We start from the raw sequence: 7,951 nt of genomic DNA on the forward strand, positions 1-7,951 counted from the left end.
CATAGAAGCTTCCATTTGGGACCTCCTTGTGGATGGGGGGTGTTTTCAAGCACGGTTCCAGCCAGTCCTTGGACCAGACATGTGCAGCACTCATTACATGTCTGAGGAATGTTCCAGACTATCCTGTCAGGTCATCTCGTGCCGCAGGTTGGGGGCTGGGGTTGGAAGGCGCTGCCTCTGGTTGTCCTTCGGTCTGCTTTTGCCTCCTGCAGGCGGTGGCCCGAATGTCACCTTCCTGGGTGGGGGGGTGCCTACCCTGACCCCCAACAGAGGCTCGAGCCTTCCTCGCCGGCACTCTGGGCCGCCTTTGCTGGGCTATTTCTGTCCACAGCACTCAACACCGGCTCACGTGCTCTGCGCCCATATATTTTTTAAACACCGTATGCCCCCTCACTGGGACACTCCACTCCCAGGGACTTTTGTGTGTGGCGTTTGTCACGGCGCCTGGAACGTTACACGGGTCGTGCACAGTGTTCACGGCACACAGTGTCTGAGGCAGAGCCGGGCTGGTGCCCACACCTGCGCTCCCGGCCGTGAGGTCATAGAGTGAATGTCAGATCGTAGCGTCGTGTGCGTTTCCATTCAGGTCCTGCTCCTGGTTCTCAGCAGAGGTTGGGTGGGGACCAGGCTTCCCCTGGAGCCCAGTGGTGGAGACGAAGTGTTGGTTGGTTGTTATTCCTCTATTGTGTTCGGGGGTCCGGGGCTGGTATGGCCACTCTGCAGCCACCGGGGCCCCTCGCTCCCCCTTACTCCACCTCCCTGGAGCTAGGGTCCCAGCCCCAGGTCCCCCAGTCGTGACACCTGTGCCGCTGGCCGCGGTGGGGGACGCGATCCATCCTCCCCTACAGAGCCTTCTCGGTGCCCTCCGCCCCTCTGTCCGCGTCCATCCCTGGCTGGGAAACGTAGGATTGAGGATGGGCGTGTCGCCCGCCCAAAGACGCCTGTTCTCTGTTGGCAAAGGGAGCCCGCCTTCCAGCTGGGTGACCTGCAGCGTCCGAAAGAGCAGCTGAGGAACTCTGGACAAGCCACTTGTGGACACCGACTCCGCAGCCTTGTCACAGGGAAGTGTCCCCGAGCGAGTGGCTCAGAACCACACGAGTGTATTCTCCGGCCTCCAGGAGGCCGCCAGTCCGAAATGGGGGGTCAGCGGGGCGGGCTCCTCTCCTGGGGGCTCCGGGGGGGAGAAAGCGTGCCGGGGCTTCCGTCCCGGTGTCCACGCGTGGCTGCTACAGGGCCCACAGGGTTTCCCCTGCCCGCGTGGCCCGGGCTGGATCCGAACACAAAGCCGACTAATCGGGGACAGGCCGGCAGACCTGTCAAGCGTGCGTCATGTGACGCACGAGCCTCCGTGAGGAAATGCTGTCTTGAGTGTGTCCCGTGGGTGTGACGAAGGGGAAGTGACACAGGCCGTGTCGTCCGGGGGGACGCTGGCACAGCCTGTGGGTTTGGATTCTTGCCGTCCCTTTGTGTTCGGAGAGAGGGGTGTGTGGGCGCCTCTCACGGTGGGGGGGGGGGCGGTGTTGTGATCTGCTTCAGGAGACAAGGGTCCTGGTGACTGTCCTGCTTATGCTGTTTGCTCAGCCTCCTTCAAGTAATTAGGCGCCACATGTAGATGTGTCCCTGGCCGCAGGCGACCCCCTGCTTGTAGGCCCGATGCCCCGATTGGCCTCCTGTTCTCCGTGCTTCGGGACATGTCCTCACTCTGTGTCAGGTAACGACACTGTGAGTGGATGCCTGGCCCACGCCAGCCCAGGGCGATGGCATTTCAGTCCCCACCTCAGTGACATCTACAAAGACCCTGTTTCCACAGGAGGCCACGTTCCGAGGCTCCAGCTGGACACGACTTTTCTGGGGTGGCGGGGGGGGGGTGGGTTTCAGTGCTGGATGCAGAATCACCAGGACTGCTGAGTCCTGTGGGCTCAGGTGCTGGCCTGTCCCGTCTGGAAACTGGAACTTTCCGCTGAGAGGTGAGCGTGAGACTCCAGGCGCGTCATCAGACTCCTGCTGGGGGTACGGTGTGAACAGGGAGCAGCTCGATTACACGCAGAGGCACGCACACGCTCGTCCTTGGGACGGGAAGGGAGCTGTCGGACGCGACAGCCGTCCTCCCTCTGTGTCCCGTGACAGAAAGGCAGGAAACCTGTGGAGGGGCGTGCAGCAGGCGGGGGCCTTCTGGGCAGGATGCTGCTCCACTCAGAACCATCCTGCCCTTTCCAGAAGCCCTCGCACCAGGGCCGTGCTGCTCGGAGGACCGACCCGTCCCGCTGTTGATGCCGTTTAAGAAACGTGGAATTTTGAACCCCAGATGCCGAGAGGGGCTTGTGGGTGGGGCTGAGCCGTGTTCATGCCTCTGGTGCTGTTTCCCGCCGGCTCCCAGGGCAAACCCACATCCTCTCGTTCACCTGCGCCAACGCAGCTCACTTTCCGCAGCCCGAGGAGCCTGGCATGATGCTGCAGTCTTTGCAGATTAAACCCGACGGAGGGCAGCGTGCTCGTTACAGATCACATCTCCTCTCACACGCCGCCCACTGACATGACCACATCTCCTGAAGCTTTCTGATCCTGAAATCATTGACGAGGAACACAAAACTGATTTTAAAGCAGTCTGCGTTTTATGGGTAAACCTTAGCATGCTAAAATGTGCCGGTGGACCCGGGGCGCCTGGGTAGCTCAGTCTAAGGGTCCGACTCGTGATCTCGCAGTCTGTGGGTTCGAGCCCCGCGTCGGGCTCTGTGCTGACAGCTCAGAGCCTGGAGCTGCTTCGGGTTCTGTGTGTCCCTCTCTCTCTGACCCTCCCCTGTTGATGCTCTGTCTCTCTCTGTCTCAAAAATAAATAAACATTAAAAAACCAAAAGTGCCAGTGGACCCACTGTGAGAACCCGGACTTTGGCTCTCAGCTCTGGGAGGGCGGAGCTAAGGGCCCAGGGCAGGTGCAGACGAAATGCTGGCATTTCTACGCGATTCTGCATGTTCCTCTTACTACTTTCTGTTACGTGCCTTGGAAATCTGTGGCCCTAAACCTAAGAAAGACAAGAACAGAGTGGATGCAACAGAGACCAGAGTTTTCAGTGAAAATCCACACCAAAGATTTCACACTTTCTGTATTTGGAACCGTGAAATCATAGAAGAAAAGCCACACGGGCATTTTATTTTTTCGTTGGTTTTTTTTTTTCCCTCTTTTTTTACTTTCTATTTAAATCCCAGTGGCTTCAGGTGTAGGACGTAATGGTTCCCATTCCGTATGACAGCCGGTGCGCATCATAGCGTGTGCCCTCCTCACAACTATTTTCTTTCCTGACATGTTAATTAAATCTATTTGTTGCTGTGTTTTGACCTATTTTAGTCACTGAATGTAATGGTGTTTGTGGGTGGTATTTTTAGTAAAATAGAAAAGAGGGCCATCTTTGCTTTGGTGATGTATTTCCTCCCTGCATCTGTGAAACTGAGGAGGGGAGCTTGTGAGAGGCTGAGAAAGTCCTGGGGAAGGGGGGATGTGGAATGGGGTTTATCTTACCTCGCTGGCGTCCCTGAGGGTGCTTGTACTGGGGGACACTTCTCAGTTTTTTGTGGTGGTCACAGCTGCCTGGTCTGTTGAATAGTGTTTTCTTCCCAGGCCTATGTTTATGTTTCTTCTTCTTTTTTTTTTTTAATGTTTTTATTTATTTTTGACACAGAGAGAGAGACAGAGCATGAGTGGGGGAGGAGCAGAGAGGGGGACACAGAATCTGAAACAGGCTCCAGGCTCCGAGCTGTCAGCACAGGATGCAGGGCTCGAACGCACGGACTGCGAGATCATGACCTGAGCCGAAGTCGAACGCTCAACAGACTGAGCCACCCAGGCGCCCCCCCCCCCCCCCGTGTTTATGTTCCTTAAATGTTCTCTACGCGCTGAGTCTAAAGGTGCAATTGTGTCACAAGCATTGTCCAACCTTTCTAAGCATTGTGTCTTCCTACCTGAACACCAGTGAGTGTATTTATACGGATTGAAAAATAGAATCCAGGGGTGCCTGGGGGGTCAGTTGGTTGAGCGTCCGACTTTTGATTTCAGTTCAGGTCATGATCTCATGGTTCATGGGTTCGAGCCCCTGGTGTTGGATTCTTTGTTGACAGTGCAGAGCCTGCTCGAGACTCTCTGTCTTTCCTTCCCTCTACTTCTCCCCCATTTGCAATCTCTCTCTCAAAATAAATATACATTGAAAAAGTTTTTGGGGGGCTCCTGGGTGTCTCAGTCAGTTAAGTATCCAACCCTTGGTTTCAGCTCAGATCACGATCTCATGATTTGTGACTTCGAGTCCCCAGCTGGGTTCTCCACGGACAGCACGGAGCCTGCTTAGGATTCTCTCTCTGTACCTCCTGCACTGCCTCTCAAAAAAAATAAATAAGCTTAAAAAAATGGAATGGGTAATCATACTCAGATTAGTATTTAATGGTAACCATGTATAACACATTTTCTTATTTGTTTCAAAAAATAGAATTGTCCTGGCCACTACACAGAGGTGGGAGGTCGGATGGACCCTTCCCTCCCCCACACTTGGTTCCATAGACAGGCGATGGCATGTCCACATGGAGAGGGTGTGAAAAAGCTTATTCTGGGGGCACCCAGGTGGCTCAGTTGTTAAGCGTCTGACTTCGGCTCAGGTCATGATCTCATGGTTCGTGGGTTCAAGTCCCACGTCGGGCTCTGTGCTGACAGCTCAGAGCCTAGAACCTGCTTCGGATTCTGTGTCGCTCTCACTCTCTGCCCTTCCCCTGCAGGTGATTGATGTAGTACTAAGTAGCTAAAAAATACCTGGGAAAAGGTCAAGCTGGTTCATTCAGAAGCTGCTTTACATGCATATAATGTGTCCATTTTTTCTCCATTAAAAGATAATTTTCACTCCTCTGTTTTCTTTTAAAGTTTTATTTATTTAAGTAATATCTACTCCACACGTGGGGCTCAAACCCACAACCCCGAGATCAAGAGTCAGTCACATGCTCTTCCAACTGGGCCAACCAGACGCCCCCAATTTTTACTTAAAAAAAAATGTGAACAAGTAGCTCAGTGTATTATCTTTATTTTGGGCTTCCAAATTTGAGACTTCGGAACTAAATCAGTTGCAGAGGGCTGTACCACCACAGTGGGGTTTGGGGCTTGTCTGTCCCCCATTAGAATATAAGTCTCTCCAGGGCTACTACTGTAACCCTTCACTGTTTGCTGTTATACAGTACCTGACACATAGAAGACACATAAATATTGGAGGATGGGTGGGTGCATAGATGGGTGGATGGGTGGAGGGATAGGCAGTGAATGGATGGGTGGATGGATGGATGGATGGATGGGTGGTGAGTGGATGGATGGGTGGGTGGATGGATCCATGGATGGATGGATGGAAGGATGGGTGGATGGGTGGATGGGTGGGTAGATGGATGGGTGGGTGGATGGTGAGTGGATGGATGGGTGGATGGGTGGGTGGATGGGTGGATGGATGCATGGATGGATGGATGGATGGATGGATGGATGGGTGGATGGATAGACGGTGAGTGGATGGAGGGATGGATGGGTGGAAGGATGGGTGGATGGGTGGGTAGATGGATGAGTGGGTGGATGGTGAGTGGATGGATGGGTGGATGGATGGGTGGATGGATGTATTGCTTGGTGGCTGCATGGAGATGGTGGGTGGGTGGATGAGTAGGTGGACGGATGGATGTGTTGTTGGATGGGTGGATGGATGGGTGGTGGATGGAGATAATGGGTGGGTAGATGGTAAGTTCACATGAGTTGCCACTAGGTGGCAATGTTTTGGTTCTGTGATGACCTCTTTACAGCCCCAAAACTGTCCTCGCAAGGTGGCTCTAAGGGAGGATCACATCAACCACACATGCCCAAACCTCTGTGATCCAGCCTCTCATGTCTGCCCCTTCATGCTCACCAACCCTCCAAAATGCTAGGGGTTAGCAAATCATGAGATTTTCCCTTTGTAAGTACTCTTAGATATTATCTTTTCTCTTCCAATTCCCAAATTTTTCAATCCAACTAAGTGGGGGGCTGCCAAACCTTAAGCCCCACAGTGGTGGCTCAGTCCTCAGCAGCTGATTTAGTTCAGATGTCTCAAACTTGGGAGCCAAAAATAAAGATAAGACACTGAGCTACTTGTTCATTAAAAAAAAAAACAACGATTTCCCCTAGCAGAGATTTCACATGTGCCCCACTGCACTCACCCATTTCCCAGACTGCACTGCTGACCTGGCAAGCCCGTCCTGCAGGTGCATTTACTCTTCACTCCTGGAGGAGTTTTCTGCAAATCCATAGGTCTGCCATTTTGATTTCTTTCTCCTCTTGGCCTCAGGCCCGGTTTACCTGGCTTTTCTTCTTACTGTAAGTGGCAGTATTTTTTAATCTGAAAGGCCCAGCTGCAAATCCCATTACAGAGGCCTCTGTGGAACCCAGACGTTTCTAGTTGATGCAATCCTAGCCTTGAACAGTCCTGGAGGCCTTCTCAGCTCTGCTGTATCCAGGCCCGTGTTGGTTACACGCCCGTGCATTTTAGCAATTACTGAAAAAGCACCTTTTCGCGTAGAAGTGGACTAAGTGGACTGTAGCCATCATTCATCCATTCATTTGTTCATTTGTTCCTTAAGGATTTACTCTGTGTTTATTGCATAGCACCAGGCTTCTTAGTTGTCTATAAAGATAGGGTATTTCTAACCCTCAAATATTTGAAATGCAATCACATCAAGTACAAGAAATCAATAAAACACATGAAACGTATTGTAGTACAGTATAGTGAAACTAAATCGCAGGATTTTTGGTCAGAAAAAATTGAAAAATTATTCTGAAATACAGATCGCTGTAGCACTGAGCCTTTGTCTACAAAATAGGAATGTTGATGCCTCCGTCCTCGGGTAGTATGAAATTCAGGGTGGAGATATATCTATATCTGTATCTGTATCTATCTATATCTAATATCTAATATCTATATCTAATATCTAATATAATCTATATCTGTATCTATATATCTATCTGTATCTATATCTCTCTATATATCAGGATCTGTATCTGTATCTACATCTGTGATTTAGTACAGTTCCCAGCACACAGCAGGTGCTCAGTAAATACCAGCTCCCATTCCCGTCTCTGGAATAGGGGTACAAGCCAAGTGTCGTGGGGACACGGAGGTAGGAGCAGCTGACTATAAGTTAGTTCCAAGCAGAGTGCAGACCACATACGTGGGAAGTGTGTCCTTCGGGGCCTCTGGGAGCAGATGCTGAGGCAGAGTTAGGAGTCCAGGGGGCTTGCCGGGAAGTCATGTCAATGAAAAACAGAAGGGAGCAGGAAGCATTGCTGGCCGCGGAGCCTCGGACCTCCTTGCACAGGGGACAGGTCTCCGCTTGCTGGACAGAGGCGCTGACCCCGGGGTTGCGGGTGAGACGGGCTGGCCTGGAGACCCCCGGGCCCCGGTGACCCCCTCCAGGGAGGACTGCGCAGATCCGGGCGGCGTGGCCACCGGAGGCCGGCACTAGCAGCCAGTGTGGCCAAGGGGCGGCAGAACCATTCTGAAGGGCAGGTCCGAAGGGAAGCACATGTCTGTAGCCGTCACAAGACGCGTTTTGCTCTGCTTCCTCCCAGACTCGCAGGGTGAGTGCTCCTCTGCCCAGGCCCCGCGCCAGGCTTGGCGGCCCTCGGAGATGGACGACATGCCCACCTTGCGGCTGAGCAAAGTGTGTTTCCACCCCGCTCTCCCAAGCTGCCCTGCTCAGAGCCGTGCGGGTGGGGGCTGCTGTCTGAGCCCCAGAAGGGACCCCAGGGAGCCGGCCTCGGCGGACGCGTGGATGCTGAGGAGCCCACGCCGGGAAGACACTTGCAACCAGCAGGCCCTAGTCAAAGCGGTGGTGACAGCGGCCATGTGGACGGCTTCCCACTGACTCAGGCCACAGTGCAGGCCCTGCCGGGGCCTCTATCACAGTGCTTGTC

This window comes from Prionailurus viverrinus, chromosome D1 (assembly GCF_022837055.1).
Source record: "Prionailurus viverrinus isolate Anna chromosome D1, UM_Priviv_1.0, whole genome shotgun sequence".
NCBI classification, from domain to species: domain Eukaryota; kingdom Metazoa; phylum Chordata; class Mammalia; order Carnivora; family Felidae; genus Prionailurus; species Prionailurus viverrinus.